Source organism: Quercus robur, chromosome 4 (assembly GCF_932294415.1).
Source record: "Quercus robur chromosome 4, dhQueRobu3.1, whole genome shotgun sequence".
Lineage (NCBI taxonomy): Eukaryota > Viridiplantae > Streptophyta > Magnoliopsida > Fagales > Fagaceae > Quercus > Quercus robur.
In genome coordinates this window covers 7,610,367-7,632,061 of record NC_065537.1, presented here as the reverse complement: position 1 = coordinate 7,632,061, position 21,695 = coordinate 7,610,367, and the positions used below count along the sequence as shown (strand labels likewise).

General features: G+C 32.8%; 1 pseudogene; it reads right to left on the bottom strand.

The window, feature by feature from the left end:
* Positions 1–262: 262 nt before the first annotated feature.
* Positions 263–18,673, bottom strand: LOC126721286 (glycine-rich RNA-binding protein-like; annotated as a pseudogene).
* Positions 18,674–21,695: the final 3,022 nt, after the last annotated feature.

Sequence of the window (21,695 nt, the reverse complement as noted above, 5' to 3'; positions counted from 1 at the left end):
ATTTAGCGGCGTTTTTGGTCTATTGTAGTGGGCTAAAAACCGCTGCCATATGAGGTTGTCATCAGGTCAAGTGGCCTTTTAGCGGCAGGATGGGCCCGCCGCTATAGGTACAACCTATAGCTGCGGTCAATAAGTGCCGCTATAGGGCTTCATGCACAACTTACGCTATGTACCTTTTAGCGGCGGTTTCACCCGCCGCTATATGTTTGAAGTTTTAGCGGCGGTTTTTGCCCGCCGCTATAGGTTTTTTTTTTTTTCTTTCCCTCCTGGGTCCTAAAACCACATTTCTATTACAAATAACCTGTAATAATTTTAGCCCCACTAAGACATTATCACAAATGTAACTAGATAGCACCACAAATATCTCCAAACTAACATTATATTCTTATCACTACTCACAAACCAATGATAAGATTCAAAAAAAAAAAAGTGCATGCATTTATTCTTATCACTTTTTCTCACTATAAAACCAGTATAGTTTTTCTTTACACATATTAATCTAGCACCTAAAACAGCTCCAATTTTGGTATTTGAAAATTTTTAGTATCCAATATCTACTGCTAAAGAGAGAGTTTCCACCTTGCCTCTTCTTTTTAAGAGAGTGTTTCCCTTGAAGAGAAAAAAAAGAAAAAAGAGATAGCTTTTCCTACATTGATTCATGGCCCAACATAACATTGACAAAATCATAGCTGTAGTTTAAATTTTCAAGTACTCCACTTCTACCGCTCAAAGAAATTATTGTAAATAAACTATACTGCAAAATCTTGATTCATATTAGAGGACTTAGTCTTGCAATTAACAATACAAAGGACTAGTGAAAATAAAAGTCTTCTGAATATTGATGTCACTACTAGGTAAGTAAATCACAACAAAGCTGATGATGTTTTTACATTTATGCATGTGTTAATGGTGATTGGAAGCAACTTATAATTTTTTGAGTATCAAGGTAGACTAGTTTCACAAAAGTATATAAACAAAAATGAATTTAAATTCCAATGGCAAGACTAACAATTAACATAACTGAGCCTTAACTCCATTCAGTTTCTAAGGAGCTACAATTTGCTTACCTCTACTACATCAATGAAATCCTGCTTTTTGTGAAAAGCGCCTACCCATTTTGTGTGATCTGCAGTCCCACCAACCAAAAACTAAGAAATGATACTAGAATCTGAAATTTTAAGTCCCTAAATTCATAGTCACATGACATCATTTTCTAAGTACAAGAGATTCAACTAAATTTTTTTGTTTAGAAACAAATTTTCATTCTTTCAAGGGCATGATAAAATGTTTGCAATGTATGATCACAGTCAAAGCATTATACCACCTTCACAATTCACCTCTTGCATACATAAAATACAATGTGACTATAATTGTAATAAGTCTGTGAAAGGCCAATGAAAAAGAGATATTGGTGCAAACTTTGTTTAAGATTCAAGTACAAGAAAACTAATTAATTGTTCCATTTGACTTCCATAGTTCCAATCATCATGTTTAACAAGAAACTTACAGGTCTAAGCAAAGAAAGGCAGGCCTACAAACAAAATTGGAAAGGCACTTTTTTTTCCTTTGTTTTTATTTTACTTCATTTTATGTGTATTTAAATTTGTTCAGTATAGGGAAGTTACTTGACAAAGGCACCACTCTTATTTTTTTTTTTTTTAGAATCACACACATTAAATACAAGAACTCACAATTATAGTTCAAACTTAGCAATAATTGAAAGGGCTTTTGAGTCATACAGCTCTACTGCTAGAATAACATGATAAACAGCAAAACATTTTAAAACCCATTTTAAAAAATAAAACATTTCAAACTTAGCAATTATAGTTGCTATTTGCAAAATAAAACCCATTTTAAAAAATTAATAACTTCCAAACACATCAAAACAGCACAAATTTCTATGTAAACTGAATGGGGACCCTAACTAAAACCAAAGCATCATTCGAGACCCTTACATTCATATTTCTTCTCGAACTCTCCAGTCAAGTGTCTCTTCACAAAAGTTGTTTTTCCTGCCACCATTCAAAAAAAAACACACACTCTCAGATCAATCAATACCGTCACCACCAACACCAATATAGATTTACACATACATAGTGTATACACATCTACAGTATAACTCTTTTCCTGCAAATCTGTCCGGAAATTATTATCTTTCAAAACAAACATAGCCTCCACCATGCAAATCAAAAGCCCTAACTCCACAATTTGATACAAACAGCGAAAAAAATAAATTCAAAATTTTCAACCCAAAAAAAAAAGTAAAAAGAGAAATACCAGTGCCTCCATCACCGACGATGACAAGCTTGAAGCTTGGGTACTCCACACTCTGTTGGTTTGGTAGAGCCTACAATTACAAAAAATATATATATAAAAATATCAGATTTTATTTTCAAATTTTCAAATAAGAGCATAATTAAGAACGAGATTGACGAGCCAAAACCCTAGACCCAAACCCTAGCCCTTGAACGAGATCGAACTCAACGATCAGAAACCAAACGAGCACAAAATAGAGAGAGAGAGAGAGAGAGATTTGTACCATTCGAGACCGACCCGGAAATCGTGACCCGGTTGCTTCTTGGTGGTCAAGATGCTGTTAAATTAGCTCTCGAAAAGCTCGCCGAGAAACATTTTGAACGAGGAATTGGATTGTTTACCTGTAACTGTATAACTGTTGTTGGGACCGAGAATCCTAGAAAGAGATGAGCGAAGAGGGACCTTCCTCAACTATACAAGGCACATTACTGTACTTGGGCTTCAACAGGAACTTAAAGTCCAAAGTTTCTACATCCAAAAAAAAATTATCAAATGCAAAAGCCAAAACCCCCCTCAAATAAATATTGAATATTGCCTAATTGTTTGCTATAATATTGGAATAATGAAATAAATATATTTCTTTATGCATTCTTTCTATTATTTCCTTTTGACTCATTTTCACCATTTGAAACTGTATTGTCCAATGGATTGAGGAGGATACTACTATTCTTGATTGGGTACTAATGAATTAGCATATAACAGACATAGAGGTAATTAATTACTGGTGCATTGTGCATGCATGCCTTTTTATTCATTCAAAATTCACTAGAATATATTTAACAGCTGGAGACATCAAAAAACATTGTAGAATTGTTTAGATTATTAGATCACATAAAATAAAATTGTTTATAAAAAAAAAAAAATTTTTTAAAAAGATCAAACTTCAAACTGAAACGAACACACCATTGACCTTAAGACTCTGCACAATTATGAGCTCGCAACCTTGTACTCCACCACTATCTCTTTTTTTCTTTTTGTGTGTGTGACTAACTATGTATCAATGCAATGTAGAATATTGTCTGCCTCATATAATATCTGCCACGAGAAATTTTAAAATTTTTTTGCCCATACATTTAATTACTTCAATAAGACAGCTTAAGCAATTATTTCTATGTCATTCACAAAGGAAAATTTTAAACAAACTGCAAGTTCAGATCAAAGAAACAGTCTGCAAAAATTTATAGTGACCATCCAGGGATAAAGAATTATAACATGCTAGCTGGTATTTTGCTTTCTTTTTCAAGGTCAATAATAGTTGTTTAAGAGCTTGTTTGATTAAGCTTATAATTAAGTTTTTTTTTTTTTTAATTAAAAACTTTCTTATATACTGCTTTTTAAAGTCTTACTTTTATTTTAGGCACAATTGTTCTTTGCATCACAGATTATAGAAGCTTCTTAGATAAAGTGCTACTCCTTCAAAATAATATTTAGCAAATAACAATAAAGTAATAAGAATTGAAAAGCCACATTAAGAACCAAAATATGGGTATCAATCATCTGCACAAGAATTGAAAAGCCACAAAGGCCGTAGGCCTTTTCTACTTCTAAAAATGAAAGGCCATCAATATCAAGGGAGGTTACCTATGCCTCACAACACCATTAGTCCTGTAGAGCAAACGTAATAAGCTAATAGCATCTGATACATTAATAAAATTTACATATATAAAATATTTTTCAATGAATGCAAAAAGAAATATATATGTATGCTTCATCACACTCACAGCAATATTCTTCTTCTCTAGACTCTAGGTGTATGCTACACAATTCAAGACACAAAAAAAGAAAAAGAAAAAGCAATTGATCAAAGAACATAATTAATTGAATAAAAAAACTATAAATAAATGTAACAACAATTAATAATTAACTCAGAAATGGGAAACAAATTAAGATGGCTTAAGGGATGCGCACCAGAGAAAATGTGTTGGAGTAGCCACCGGGGCCATCGCCGATGACGACGACGTCGTTTTCCTTAGATCCCGAAGCGAACCCTCCACCTTCGTGATGTCTGCCGCCTCCGTAACCACCTCCGCCACAGCTGTAGCCTCCGCCACCACCGCCGCCTCCGTTATCGCGAGACTAAGCCTCGTTGAATGTGATGTTGCGGCCGTCAAGGTTCTGGCCATTCATTCCTTCGATCGCGTCCCTCATTGACTTCTCGTTGCTGAAGGTGACGAATCCGAATCCTCTAGATCTACTGGTTTCACAAAATATAGTCGTTGATGATCTGAAAACAACAAAAGCCACAACAACAAAGAGAAAACACAACAGATCTAGTCAGATCCACATCCAAAAATCATCAAACTAAGCAAAAAAATAAAAACTAACAAAACCGATCGATCTTCGCTTTTTTTTGAAACAAAGCTGAAGATGAACGTACCGATTTGTGCGAGCAATAAAAAAAATCAGTTTATAGTAACAGAGAATCAAGTAACAGAGAAACAGAGCGTCTGTGTAGAGAAGAAAAGAAAAGAATAAGGGTGAGGGCATGAGGCGGCTGAAGTGAAATGTAAAGAGTAGGGTTTTTTTTTTTTTTTTTATAATGTTTTAAGTTGATGCATAAAACGACGTGGTTTTGAAGGAGAGAAAAGAATAAAATCAATAATGCGTTTTTAGTAAGATTCGAACTTGGGCCAAGTATAGTAACACACGTGTCTTACCACTAAACTAGTGGTACACATCCTGAAACTTTTTGTACATATAAATATTTAATATATACTAGTTGGTTTGATAGAAACATAAATGATGAAAAAAAAGGCTGTTCAGAAGATTCGAACTTGGGACATGAGGTAGAATCACACTCGTGCGTAGCACTAAGGCAAAATACATTTTATAAATGTACTTTACCTATATAAATATATATAGTCCATATAATAATAATAATAATAATAATAATAATAATAATAATAATAATAATAATAATAATAATAATAATAATAATAATAATAATAATAATAATAATAATAATAATAATAATAATAATAATAATAGGCGTTTTTGGTCTTTTTTTTTAGTCATCGAGGGTATTTTGGTATTTTTTCAAGCATGGGGTATTTTGGTCATTTTTAGGTTTTGGGAGTGTTTCGGTTGTTATAAATTACTAATTAATAACAATATAATTAATACTTCCAAATATGTAAATATATTTTAATACTACAAATTAATCAGTATAATTTAATAATTAATAAGAGTTAATATAATACTTCAAATTAATAAAATATAATTTAACACTACAAATTAATAAAATGAAATATATTATTTAATAAAAATATATTTTAATAATTCAATATGTTCTTAACATGCATGCCAATTGCAAGTAATTTACCATTTGATCTTTAAACTCATCTTTTATGCGTTATTTTAAACTACAAAAATTTAAATTAAAACAATTGATAGATGACATGGCAATTAATCTTTGATCACCTTGAAATTTTTTAAGCATGAAAAATATATGAAGATAATGTAATATAACGGTAGATTTGTCAAAATTCACAACGAATTAAGAAATATAGGGTTGGGTTCAAGTTACACGTGATGTAATTCTAAAAAATGTTACACCAATCAATAACTTATTGCTAAATTCATATTTTGAAAATCCAACCGTTGGATCACATTTCCTATATGTTCTTAATATGCATGCCAATTTTCATGCCAATCGGATGTAATTTACCATTTGATCTTTAAACTCATCTTTTATACATTATTTTAATCTACAAAAACTTGAATTTAAGGAATTGATTCATGACATCACCTTGAAATTTTGTAAGCATGAAAAATATATGAAGATAATGTAATCTAACGGTAGATTTGTCAAAATTCACATCGAATTAAGAAAACTAGAGTTGGGTTCAAGTTACACGTGATATAACTCTCAAAAATGTTACACCAACCAATAACTTATTGTTGAATTCATAGTTTGAAAATCCAACCGTTGGATCACATTTTCTATATGTTCTTAACATGCATGCCAATTTTCATGTCAATCGGATGTAATTTACTATTTGATCTTTAAACTCATCTTTTATGCTTTATTTTGAACTACAAAAACTTGAATTTAAACAATTGATTGATGACATGGCTATTAATCTTTGATCACCTTGAAATTTTATAAGCAAGAAAAATATATTAAGATAATGTAATCCAACGGTAAATTTGTCAAAATTCATATTGAATTAAGAAAGATAGTTACACTTGTTGTAACTCTAAAAAATGTTACACCAACCAATATCTTATTTTTGAATTCATATTTTGAAAATCGAACCGCTGGATCACATTTTCTATATGTTCTTAACGTGCATACCAATTTTCATGCCAATCGGATGTAATTTACCATTTGATCTTTAAACTCTTTTTATGCGTTATTTTAAACTACAAAAACTTGAATTTAAACAATTGATTGATGACATGGTTATTAATCTTTGATCACCTTGAAATTTTGTAAGCAAGAAACATATATGAAGATAATGTAATCCAAAGGTAGATTTGTCAAAATTCACATTAAATTAAGAAATATAGGGTTAGGTTTAAGTTACACTTGTTGTAACTCTAAAAAATGTTACACCAACCAATAACTTATTGTTGAATTCATATTTTGCAAATCCAACCGCTGGATTACATTTTCTATATGTTCTTAACGTGCATGCCAATTTTCATGCTAATCAGATGTAATTTACCATTTGATCTTGAAACTATTTTTATGTGTTATTTTAAACCACAAAAACTTGAATTTAAACAATTAATTGATGACATGGTTATTAATATTTGATCACCTTGAAATTTTTTAAGCATGAAAAATATATGAAGATAATGTAATCTAACGGTAGATTTGTCAAAATTCACATCAAATTAAGAAATATAAGGTTGGGTTCAAGTTACACTTGATGTAACTCTAAAGAATGTCACACCAACCAATAACTTATTGTTGAATTCATATTTTGAAGATCCAACCGTTGGATCACATTTTCTATTTGCTCTTAACATGCATGCCAATTTTCATGTCAATCGGGTGTAATTTACCATTTGATCATTAAACTCATCTTTTATGCGTTATTTTAAACTACAAAAACTTGAATTTAAACAATTGATTGATGACATAGCTATAAATCTCTGATCACATTGCAATTTTGTAAGCATGAAAGATATATGAAGATAATGTAATCTAACGGTAGATTTGTCAAAATTCACATCGAATTAAGAAATATAGGGTTGGGTTCAAGTTATACTTGATGTAACTCTAAAAAATGTCATACCAACCAATAACTTATTGTTGAATTCATATTTTGAAAATCCAACCGTTGGATCATATTTTCTATATGTTTTTAACATGCATGCCAATTTTCTTACCAATCGGATGTAATTTACTCTTTGATCTTTAAACTCATCTTTTATGCGTTATTTTAAACTATGAAAACTTGAATTTAAACAATTGATTGATGACATGGCTATTAATCTTTGATCACCTTGAAATTTTGTAAGCAAGAAAAAAATATGAAGATAATGTAATCTAATGGTAGATTTGTCAAAATTCACATCAAATTTAGAAATATAGGGTTGGGTTCAAGTTACACTTGATGTAACTCTAAAAAATGTTATACCAACCAATAACTTATTGTTGAATTCACATTTTGAAAATCTAACCATTGGATCACATTTTCTATTTTTTCTTAACATGCATGCCAATTTTCATGCCAATCGGGTGTAATTTACCATTTGATATTTAAACTCATCTTTTATGCGTTATTTTAAACTACAAAAACTTGAATTTAAACAATTGATTGATGACATAGCTATAAATCTCTGATCACATTGCAATTTTGTAAGCATGAAAGATATATGAAGATAATGTAATCTAACGGTAGATTTGTCAAAATTCACATCGAATTAAGAAATATAGGGTTGGGTTCAAGTTATACTTGATGTAACTCTAAAAAATGTCATACCAACCAATAACTTATTGTTGAATTCATATTTTGAAAATCCAACCGTTGGATCATATTTTCTATATGTTTTTAACATGCATGCCAATTTTCTTACCAATCGGATGTAATTTACTCTTTGATCTTTAAACTCATCTTTTATGCGTTATTTTAAACTATGAAAACTTGAATTTAAACAATTGATTGATGACATGGCTATTAATCTTTGATCACCTTGAAATTTTGTAAGCAAGAAAAAAATATGAAGATAATGTAATCTAATGGTAGATTTGTCAAAATTCACATCAAATTTAGAAATATAGGGTTGGGTTCAAGTTACACTTGATGTAACTCTAAAAAATGTTATACCAACCAATAACTTATTGTTGAATTCACATTTTGAAAATCTAACCATTGGATCACATTTTCTATTTTTTCTTAACATGCATGCCAATTTTCATGCCAATCGGGTGTAATTTACCATTTGATATTTAAACTCATCTTTTATGCGTTATTTTAAATTACAAAAACTTGAATTTAAATAATTGTTTGATGACATGACTATTAATATTTGATCACCTTGAAATTTTGTATGCTTGAAAAATATATGAAGATAATGTAATCTAACGGTAAATTTGTCAAAATTCACATTGAATTAAGAAATATAGGGTTGGGTTCAAGTTATACTTGATGTAACTCTAAACAATATTACACCAACTAATAACTTATTGTTGAATTCATATTTTTAAAATCCAACCGTTGGATCACATTTTATATTTGTTCTTAACATGCATGCCAATTTTCATGCCTATCGGGTGTAAGTTACCATTTGATCTTTAAACTCATCTTTTATGCATTATTTTAAATTACAAAAACTTGAATTTAAACAATTGATTGATGACATGACTCTTAATTTTTGATCACCTTGAAATTTTGTATGCTTGAAAAATATATGAAGATAATGTAATCTAACGGTAGATTTGTGAAAATTCACATCGAATTAAGAAATATAGCGTTGGGTTCAAGTTATACTTGATGTAACTCTAAAAAATGTTACACCAAACAATAACTTATTGTTGAATTCGTATTTTGAAATCCAACCATTGGATCATATTTTATATTTGTTTTTAACGTGCATGCCAATTTTCATGCCAATCGGGTGTAATTTACCATTTTATCTTTAAACTCATCTTTTATGCGTTATTTTAAATTACAAAAACTTGAATTTAAATAATTAATTGATGACATGACTATTAATCTTTGATCACCTTGAAATTTTGTATACATGAAAAATATATGAAGATAATGTAATCTAACGGTAAATTTGTCAAAATTCACATCGAATTAAAAAATATATCGTTAGGTTCTAGTTACACTTGATGTAACTCCAAAAAATGTTACACCAACCAATAACTTATAGTTGAATTTAAATTTAGAAAATTCAACCGTTGGATCATATTTTCTATATGTTCTTAACATGCATGCCAATTTTCATGCCAATCGGGTGTAATTTACTATTTGATCTTTAAATGGGAAGACGAAAAAATAGTTTGAAATTTAAATGTCTATTGCGACGGTCCAACCTACCACAAAAGGGAGTACATATTGCGGCGGGTCATTGTCTAAGATTAATGCCGCTAAAACAGGTCTATTGCGGCGGGTCATTGGCCCGCCGCTGTAGCGCGCTGCAAAATACTAGAGCTATTGCGGCGAGTCAATGACCCGCCGCTATATCTAAGCTGAATGCCGCTAAAACAGGTCTATTGCGGCGGGTCATTAGCCCGCCGCTGTAGTACGCCGCAAAATACTAGAGCTATTGCGGTGTGCATATAGAACGCCACAATAGATCTCATGTACAGCGGCGGGCCAAAAATGCGTCGCAATAGGCGACATATAGCGGCGGTTTTTGCACTCGCCGCAATAGGCCCACCACAATTGCTCAGTTTTCTTGTAGTGTAGTCAAGATATGATATAATAATTATTTTCATAAGAAGGCTTATATCTATTAGAAGAATGGGAGGAAGGGAAGATTGGATATAATATACATATCAACAAAAATTCTTGTTCCAATCCTTCATTGGTGGTGAAAAAATGGAAGGCATGGCCCCATGAAAGAACAGCTTTACTGGTGGCGTCAAATGAGCGAAGCAATCAAACACTCCCAGTGTAACAAAAAATAAAAAAGATCTTTCACATGTTTCCTAAACTCACCCCTAATTTCCAAGTAAGTGGATTGGATGAATTGGGTAAAAACCGCTGAATCTATAATAGTTCCTACTTCATTTTTAAGGCTAAAAGTACATAGAACATGAAGACCACGTGAGAGAGGGAAAGAGGATGGAGATGATGAGCTGGAGAGTAGAGAGATAATGTTTTTTTTTTTTAATTTTTTTTTAATAAGAAGAGCTAATTCCTTAATTACTAATTTCTATAGAGCAATTATGAAATTCCCTTTAATGTTTATTTTTACCATTAGATTTGTAAAGTTGTGATTTCCAACTAGCTTGTGTTAGCTTTAATTCTGTGCCAAATTTTATTGTAATTTCTTCAACCATTTTCCCTGCATGCATGTGTATTTATTTGTAAGGGATGAGTGTGAGAGATCGGTGAAGAATCAAGCTTCAAAAGATGAATCAGTGCAATTCGCGACTAGCTCGAGTAGCTCACGAGGAGCAACTCGTGAAAAGGCCACGTGTGAAGCACATGATTGGAAACTCAAGAGTCACACCAAGCTGTCAAGTTTGCGAGTGTTTCATGAGAAGGGCCATCCCGCGAAGTACCTGCAAAACATTTTGTTTGGCAAAATGTTAAATTGCTTTACCAAATTCTTTACCCACACTATAAATACCCTCATTACCCACGAATTGTAAGGAGTGATTTTTAGAGAGAAAACTTTATCAAATACACTTGAGAGTTAGAGATTATTATACCCACAATCATTTACACATTTTCTTGTAATTTTCTTCAACTCCTACCTCTCCATCTCTAGATCCTTGAGAGGTTGTTAGCCCAAACACTTACCACACCCATTTTGAGTGTTAAGTGAGATTTTGGTGCTGTTGGGAAGTACTGGAAGGAGCCATTTAGTGGCAAATGTAATCGGGCTGAATTATGAGATCCGGAAAGCTAGAGAAAACAAGACTCTGAGAAGTCCGTTAGTAGCAAGAGCTTGGAGGGCTCAAGTACATAAGGTAGACTAGACTTGGAAGGTCTTTTGTTATTCATGTACTCCAACTTTATTCTCTAGTGGATCAATTTCGACTTGGAGGGTCATAGAGAGGTTTTTCATTGAGTTCTTCGGTTTCCTCTTCGATAACACGTTTTGATATTATCTTGTGTTTGCATCTCTCTTCTCTACTCTTTATGCCTTCATTTAATTGTATGTTGTGGATGGATATGGCATAGAGTAGTGTTATCGGTTCATTACCCTTATTTACTCTTGTTCCACACTTTGTTTAAGTTAGAGTAAAAGCAATCTAGCCGTAATTTTTATTTGGGGGTCTGAACAAACTCTTGTGTTTTAGCACAAATCCGAGTTTTCAAGATCTAATATAAATCAATGATACAAAAAATGTATAACTCTTATGCAGTAACATCAGGTGTAACTTGAACCTAACCCTAATATATATATGTGTGTGTGTGTGGATTTCAACTCTCATCGACACCAAAAATTCACTTAGTATATCTTAGTTTGATAATAAGGGTAATCATTATAGAGTGAATATTATAAGTTGACCTTCAATTTCATATATATATATATATTTGGGCAGGCAATGGGGACAATTGTCCTTCCGAACCTCCCCAGGCTGCGCCCTTCGCACCTATTAATGTTGAATTATTTGCAACAAAATACTCAACTGTTTTGGCTTTTGGGTTTAGTAAAAAAAGCCTACATCTGTATTTTATATAGATGAGACAAACACAAGCAGAGACTGACCCACGTCCCCAACGCCACAAGGCATGCTTTTATACTTTCTTGGATCACCATTGTTTGTAAGTGGTCTCAGGAACTCTCAGCTACTGTAAGAGAATGCTTTTCCTATCCCAAAACTTCACCAAACTTGCTCATCCAAAGTGGGCTTCTCTGTCTTGTTTTTTTTATTCTTTTTGCATGAAGATCTTTTGTTTTGTTTTGTTATTTTTTCATGGTACACTGCTAAAACAATAAAAAGCCTAAAATGCTCCCTAAGTCTTACTCTGAAAACAAAAAATAACAAAAAACAAAACTCACTGCTTTAAGCCCACTTGGCCATGGGTCCAAGCCACATAGAACTTTCTATTTTTTATTATATTTTTATAAAGCGTCGTTGACCTTTCATGGAAAATAAAAGACTGATGATCATGTAGTGGCAACTCCAGGATTATTTTCTAGAGGGTTCAATAAGAAACATAAATTATACAAAATTTTAAACAAAAGATAAATTCAATATATCGACATCACAAAAAAAAAAAAAACTTTAATACATAAAGTTTTACAATTGCTTTCTACGATATTTCTTATTTTGAAATTGTTGCATGATATCTTCATTATAAATCCTACTAGCTGCATTTGTTTCAATGTACATAGTCAAGTAATCATTTTATCCACTAATTTCCCATTTGAATGATTTATTCAAAATTTCTTAAGATTTAAATGAGCATTTTCTAAGGTTTAAGATTAGCAAATTCTAATTTTTTTTCCCAGATTTTAGATCAATTGATTTGTTATTGAGATTTTTGTTTGTGTTTAAAAAGGTCACGATATTGTTAAAATGATTATATTTAAGTTTATTTCAATTGGGTTTGAGGTCGGGGTGTTTAAATTTTTATTTTAAATGTGAAAACTATAAAAATAAAATAAAAAATATTATAATAATTTTTTTTTGGGTTCAATTCAGGGGGTTCATTTGAACCCCCTGGCTCCAAGTGGAGCCGCCCATGTGATCATGTTTAGTTTATCCTAGCTAATTAAGAATATGCAAATGTCCTTTAAAAAAATCTAAATAGAGTACACCATTCACATAAATACACAAAAACCCTCCCTCTGGTGAGCTGTTTTCCAAAAAATATTTTACAACACGCTATAGTTACATCTAAATTAGATATTATTGTAGTAACATCTATATCATTTTTTTCCTTTTGTTTATTCACTCTTCTCTCTTTTACTCTCTTACCCCCTTCTATCGCTCCTTAGCTCTCTCATCATTGGGTTGTTGTCACTTGTCATTGTTGGATTTAGGTCATTGTTTTACATTTGGGTGGTGGCAGTGGGGGCAACAGTTGTTGTGGCTAGGGTGGGTTGCTGGTGTTGGTGTTGCTAGGGTGGATTGTCAATGTTTGTCATCATAGCAGTTTTGGGGTTGTCATGGCAGTGGTCTTAGGGTCGTCCATGAGGTGGATGCTATGAGGTTGTTTTGGTTTTGTAGTGGTCGTGTCAGCAGTTTCAATTTTGTTGGAGGTGGATTTGGTTTTGGGTTTCAGCCATCAATGTGGGTTGTTGCTAGGTTAGAGTTGGTGTTTGCAAATGGTTTGAGCCATGGGTTGTAGCTGGTGTGAGTAGAAAATAAATTATTTTAAGAGTAGTGCTTATTACACATTTATTTTGTACAACCTTAACACATAGCTTGAACTGAAATTGTGATTTCAAGTGACAATTTCAATTCAACTTGTGTATGTGTACACGTGCATCTGAATGTTTAGGGGACAACTTGTAAAGTGAAATATGACTTAGGTAGAAAAATGTAGTTTCCCTTGATTGTTACGCATTAGTTCAATAAATGCCAACTATGGCTTTTATAAAACAATATTATGAACATTTATTATATAATCATCTTCACACTTAATTATTTATACAGAAATTTTAATTGAAGAGAATAAATTATTACAAAAATTGAGATTCTATTATCAAATTTTCTTAATATCTTTTATAGGTAACACTAATTATTTTTCTTCTTCAATCAAAATTCATGCTTTGAAAATATTTCACAAAAGAAACACACGAGAAAGTCAAATTACTAATAAAGACAAATGCTATGCCCACAACTGATTTCAACCTGTTACACATTTGACTAATTCTTTATCTTAACTCAGACATTTTTATATTTAAGTTGGGACAAAGTTTAGTTGCAAAATTGGTTGTAGTCTTAGACTACAACTTTACTCAATATATTTTGATTAGAGGTGAATTTTGACAAATCAACATGTGAGAGACCTCGAAAGTTGCCTCTCAAAAAAGAGAGATTTTTGGAGAGCTTTTTAGGGCACCTCTCTTTTTGGGTAAGTGGTATGGAGTCGCCACTTATTTGTTTATTAAAAAAAAATAAGAAAAACTAAATACATGACTGAATTGTTCTCTTCATTGATTGAATAAAAAATTACATATTTGGAAAATTGAAAAATTACATGGCTTTGGGTCTTAGTTACAAACTACCAAATAATTACATGGCTTGTTGTCCTAGTTACATTCTACCCCAAAAAAAAAAGAAGTAAAGACAAGGCTTAGATCTACTTAACCAAAGACCTAAATCCGTAGGCTAGGTTACGGAATAGGAAGGTGTTAGGCACCCATTCCGTCTAGACAAAGTCTGGTCTTCTTGACTTTTGTGACCAATGTACCTTTTAATGCACGTCATGAATGATATGTTGAATATGTTAAATAAAGATTAAATCACATAAATTTATTTATGAATGAAGTCTCTTCTTTGTTAAAAAAATTCAGATATGTTTTAGTGATTAAAAGATATTGATTTTGGTTTGTTAAAAAAATCAGATCTGTTTTTGTATGTGTAAAAAAAAAGTGGTTTTTGGAGATAAAAATTCAGATTTGATTTTATTACATAAATAAAGTATTTTGATTTGAAAAATATCAGATCTATTTTTAAGAACAAAAAAAAAAGTTTTTGATTTGTAAAAGATCAGATCTGTTTTGTGATAATAAAAAAAATGGTTTTTTTTTATAACAGAAAAAAAAAATCATATATGTTTTTTATATGTTTTAAAAAATATGGAAAAGATTTTTTATGAAGAGAGTTTCACTCATAAGATAAATTTATGCAACATGAATTAAATAAAACAAACACAAACACAATCATGTTTAATCTTTTTCTTTATTTCAAAAGTCTGCATATGTTAAAGAAAAATCAAATTTGTATCTAAGAAAGATACAAATCAGTTTTTAATCGAGAAAAATTCAGATCTACATCTAATGAAGATGCAAATCCATTTTTATTTTAAGGAAAAGTCAGATCTACATCTAACGAAGATGCAGATCCATTTTTATTTTAAGAAAAATTCAGATGTACATCTAACGAAGATGCAGATCTATTTTTATTTTAAGAAAAAATCAGATCCACATCTAATGAAGATGCAAATCTATTTTTATTTTAAGAAAAAGTCAAATCCACATCTAATGAACATGCAGATCTGTTTTTATTTTAAGAAAAAGAGTTGTTCACATGCAGATTATTGACATTCAAGAAAGAGATTGTTACAATTGCATAAAAACAATCATGCTTTAAACAAAACAATGATTAAAAAAAAAATCATCATTATAAACAAGAAGCATAAGAAAAAGAAAGCGTAATTTACAACAACCTCTTACATGAGCACTTCTTGTTCTTAAGAGAATGTTTTATGGTTCAAAGAAACTTATTCAGATATCTTTGAAACCTAGAAACCCTAATTTTTGCAGCAAATCTGAGAAAGGATCAGCAAATATCAGCAATTTGAGAGTCTCAAAACATATGCCTCTCAGAGCGTCTAAAAGAAGGTCCTGAATTATGAGACCCAGCCCCCAATTATAGAGGCCGTACAGATGATTAGGATGTGAATCCGAATGCATCCTTTTGCAAAAAGATCGAAAAGGGTGTGCCTTATCGTCACCCGAAGGCCATTGGGCCAAAGCCCAAAAGGAGCCAATTTAGCCCTTTTAAAGTGCCGTTCGGCACTCCAAAAGTGCCAAATGGGCTCTTGGACACCGAATGCTCTTTCGTGTTCATGTGCTATTTGGACTTCCCTTTTAGGGTTTTTTTACCGATCCTCGCACCTGGACATGTTTTCATCCTTTATCCATGATTTTTTTTTATCTCTTTTTTGGATAATTCAGGCTTTTTAAGAACAATTATCTTGTAGATAAATACCCTAAAATAAATCTTGATAAAATTCAGATTATCCATAATTTTATCGTTATCTAATCATCCCTTTTATTCCTATGCATACATCCCTATTTTAAACACTAATTATCAACCAATCACAAAATTATTTAATAAATTTTAATTGTTTAACCAATTAGAATTAATTTAAATTAATCATGTGTGGTCGACTCTACCTAGACACAATGCATGTTGACCGTGCAAACTTGATCATGCGATATCTTTCGATCCGATGGTCCGATTTGAAAACCGGAAACACCGTTGCGATCGTTAGAATCTCAAGATCATTTTTATGATATGCAATGAATGAATTAATGCATATTATGCAAAGACAAATTGATGCTTGTAATGCTAGAACAAATTAACACATGTAATAAAATCATGATTTTTGGGGTACATGGATGGTCATTTAAGTCATTCTCCTTGATTAAATCATAGGTGCAAAATTGAGTGTCTATAGAATGCCCCTCATTGACAGAGCTTGGAAAGCGAATGTCAATGTAAAACAAAGACACTGATTTTTAGTGACCATGATTTAATTGAGGTTGAATTTTCAAAGATTACCTAGCCCTTGAACCTAAAACCTTGGAACATGAACTAGTGCCTTATCTTTTTTTTTTCTTTAAAAAAAAAAAAAAAAACAATGAAAATACCGAACTTAGCTGGTAGTTGATGACTTTTGACAATTGGGGGTTACCAAGAGACTTTCCAATCCTGATCTTGATAATGAAGCTGTCTGCGACCCAAGGGCTTATCTACCTCAATCTTGACGAAAGACAACCAAAGGGCTTTTCTACCTTGAAAATGGAATTACTAGAATGTTGGTCAAAAGGGGCTTCTCTACTTTAATTTGTATTACTAAAACGTTCGATCTCCACTTTGATTGGAGTCTTCTTTACTTTAATCTGAAATGGCTAAAATTTTGATCAAAGGTCTTCTCTACTTCAATATGGAGTTGGTGTAATGTTGATTAAAGGTCTTCTCTACTTCGATCCAGAATTGTTGGAATGTGGATCAAAGGTCTTTTCTACTTCAATCTGGAGTTTGTTAAAATGTTGATCAAAGGTCTTCTCTACTTCAATCTGGAGTTTGTTGAAATGTCGGTCTAAGGCTTCTCTACCCCGATCTGGAGTGCTGAAATGTTGATCTAGGGCTTCTCTACCTTGAAACTAGAATTGTGGAAATGTCGATCAAAGGTCTTCTCTATTTCGATTTGGAGTTTGTTGAAATGTTGATCTAGGGCTTCTCTACCTCGATCTGGAGTGCTAAAATGTTGATCTAGGGCTTCTCTACCTTGAAACTAGAATTGTTGAAATGTCGATCAAAGGTCTTCTCTACTTCGATCCAAAGTTGAAATGTCAATCAAAGGTCTTCTCTACCTCAATTTGGAGTGCTAAAATGTTGATCTAGGGCTTCTTTACCTCGATTTGGAGTTGTTAGAGTGTTGATCAAAGGTCTTATTCTACTTCGATCTAGAATTGTTAGAGTGTTGATCAAAAGTCTTCTTCTACTTCAATTTGGAGTGCTGAAATGTCAATCAAAGGTCTTCTCTACCTCGATCAGGAGTGCTGAAATGTTGATCTAGGGCTTTTCTACCTAGAAACTGGAATTGTTGAAATGTCGATCAAAGGTCTTCTCTACTTCGATTTGGAATTGTCTGCAAAAGTCAAAATTTGGAGGCTAGACTTTTAAATTATGAGAACTTTTTGATCCCACTATTTTTGAAATGTATGATTTTCATTTGTTCTTTCTTGGTTTGAACTTTATCAAGAAAAGTTTGATTGACATAAGATTCTATTTTTGAGAAACATTTGATTCTTTGAAACTTGGAAGTTTTGAAATTGACATTTAAAATTTTGAGACTTTGGAACTTGAAGATTTTGACTTGAAATTTGGAACTTGAAATCTGAAATTTTGAAACTTAGAATTTTGAAAATTAAGGCTTGAAATTTTGATCATGAAATCTAAGGTTTGGATTTTTTTGAAAACTAAAGACTTATGTTTAAAATGTGGGATTGAAATTTTGGGAATGAAAATTTTGAATTGAAAATTTGAAGTTTGAAAAATACTTGATTTTTTTTTTTTGGTTGACTGAGTTGACTTAGCTTTTTGTTGAGTTTTAAGTGTGGGGGCCGAAATTTTGGCCTCCCCACTTCTTTGTCTCTTCCTTTTTCCTTTTTTGCTTCATCTTCCATCAACTTCGCTTCCTCCATTGACACTATTCACCTTCTTCTTCCCCTTGATTTTTCTTCTTCATCACACCATTTCTTCTCACAAAAAACACTTTTTTAAGTTTCTTAACCTTCCCTCATCCATCTCTATCAATATTTCTTTAGATCTTTATGTTTTGAGAATTTTCATCACACACCCATTTTCGGTGAAACCCATTTTCTTTGCATCAAGATGGCTTATTCCTCCAAGGGATCTTCTTTTCTTGCTTTTCATGGTAAGAAATATGATCCAACATTTGATTGGAATGATGGGGATGGACTTCTTCAAGACCCTAGGACCCATGTTCCATATTGTCATGTAGACACCAAGGTGAGTTTTTTTTTCTTTGGTTTCCTTGCTTGGAAAAATGTTGTTGCATGTTTCGTTGAAAGTTTCATGGTGAGATATTGTCATTTGGTTATTTTGAAATTTTGGAGCATTGTGTTATTGATCATGTTGAAGAATGTTGGCTTTGGAGCATTCTTGAAGTGTTTTTTTTTTTTTTTTTTTTTTGTGGTGCAAATTGGACAATGTTGGTGATTTATGGAATTTTGACAATGTAGGTAAATTGTGATGTTGTTGAATGAATTTTGGCTTGAATTTTGAGAGTAATGGTATTGTGAAAATTGTGGTAGGCTTATGTGAATATGTTCATGATGTATGTGGGAAAAACTTGTTGGCATGTGTAAACTTTGTTTTATGGACATGGCAAAATTTTGTGGGTAAATTTGTGGGTATGTAAGAATTTTTGGACATGGGAAAAATTTGTGGGTATGAAATTTTGATTATGGAAAAATTTTTGTTGGGTATGTGATGTTGGTTCTTGGAAATATTTGTGATTTTGGCTATGTGAGAATTTATTTGTGCATGACATGAACTTGTGGGAATTCTTGTATGGCTATCTTGGACATGTAGGATTTATTTGTTGGTGACCTTGGTCATGTGAAAAATTTTGATTGTGGTGAAATTTTGGTGGGGCATTGATTTTTTTGTGGTGGTGGGGTATTTTGTGAGAATATTTTTTATGGAAATTTTTGGTCATGTGGGTTTTGGTTATGGAAATTGATAAGTTGAACTTTTGTGTTGCAGTGCCTTAAAAGTCGAGGCAGTCTCCAAATGTTGAAAAGTGCATGGTCAGCATTGTCTCCTAGCATCAAAAATATCTTCAATGAAGCGGGCTTTGACACTTTCTTCAAAGCTCTGTTAAATCAAGAAACTCATGAATACAAAGATCTTCAGTTACTTCTTGCCTTGGCAGAGCGCTTCTAGGACACTACATGTACCTTCCATTTTCCAGGCATTAGGGAAGTAATGTTGACACCTTATGACTTCTCTGTTATTACCGGTCTGAGCTTGGGTGGTAAAAGAATTCTTGTCAATGATTCCCTTACTTCAATTGAGCTCAAGAAACTTCTAGGTGTAGTGCCTTCTAGAATGAAGAGTAACAATATTCTTTTGTCTTGGCTATGTGAGAATACTCCCCAATGTGAGACTGCAGCAAAGGGTCCTCATATGTTCATGATTCTTTTTATTGGGACCTTCTTGTGTCCGAATTTAGGCAGTATTGTGAATCTGCGCTACTGGGGAGCTTAAGAAAAATTGAACAAATCCGGAATTATGACTGGGGCGGTATGGCTTATGCTACTCTAATGCATTTCATGACCCAACTCTCCAGGCGGAGCCTTTCAAGCTTGGGTGGGGCTCCATTTGTATGGCATGTGAGGTTTGGGATTTATTTTGGCTATGTGTAGGTTGTGGAAAATTATTTTGGCCATGTATGGGTTTTGGAAAGTTATTTTGGCTATGTGGTAATGGTATTGTGAATTTTTCAAGTCTAGATGTACGAGTACTTTGGAATTGGTCCTGAAATCTGGGAAGAAGTTGTTGGTATTTTCCCTAGATTTCTACGTTGGTTGCCCAAACATCATTTGTCTACACCTTCTAGGCGTTCTTTGGAAATTTGGCTCTTGGTGATTGATAATTTGACTGCTGATGATGTGAATTCTTCCTCCCCTTTCTTTTGAAATCTTTGGCACTTGGCTATGGTTCAGTCTTTTCTCATTCTAAGTTCCTTTGTGACTTTTCAGATGGATTTAAATCCTTGGGTTGGATGTGAGGGATATGTAGATTGTGAGCGGGTTCTTGAACTGAATGGCCTCCAAGTGTTGTTTGAGTGTGGGCATGGAAGGTAATGGTATCATGGTGATCGGGTGTTGCCCCAAGTTGAGCATGAGTATCCTCCTACCACAATTCCAACTCCTCCTTGTCACACCGTCCGGTAGGGTGACTTTCTGACTAATGAATAGATTGCTCTGGCCGGTGATGGCTATATTGTTGCAAGAGTAGAAGGAAATTATTTTGAATTCATCCAACTTCATCTGCAAGGTTGCTTGGTTGGCAGAACAATATTTTTCTTCCCTTTTGAAGTCAAATTTTTGTTCTACGAATTGCTTTTCATATTTCTGCTTGGTAATAACACTTACGTGTTGTATTTTCAGCCTCCATCTTCTGAAGGAGAGGAAGGGGGAGAGGAAGAGGAAGAGATTCTCTCTCCTCACCATGCTGGTAGCTCTTTTAGTTCTTTCATGGAGACTTATCCTCATTTTTCGACATGGCAGTACGATGTGATGAATCCTGATGGAACATATAGTTCCATGCCTTTGACTAGGCCAGAGCACGTACCAAATGTTCCTTGACCCAATCTGGTATGTTCTATAATGTTTAATTCGTTATTCTTATTTCATCTTAGCTTGATGAGTGGCTCTTAATCCGGTAGAGTTGTGCTTCAGGTTGATGTGGATCTTGCGGAAGAAAGCGTGTAGATGATTGGAGGCTTGCAGCCATTGGCTCGCATTCAGTCCTCCCAATATGTGCTTAATGATTCGAACTGGGTATGCCACATTGCTTTATGAGTGTCTTTGGCTTGAACTTTGCTTGATAGTAGAATTAACACCTAATTTTGCTTACTTTTCAGGCACATCGAATGGAAACTGCTGACACTACCAGAAAAACTTTAGAGGAAAGGATCAAGAGCTTTGAACTTGAAAATTGTCAGTACAATCCTCGCTTTTTCGTAAGTCAGGAAGGAAATACTGAAGGTGGCTATTCCAGAGGTGGATCAAGGAGA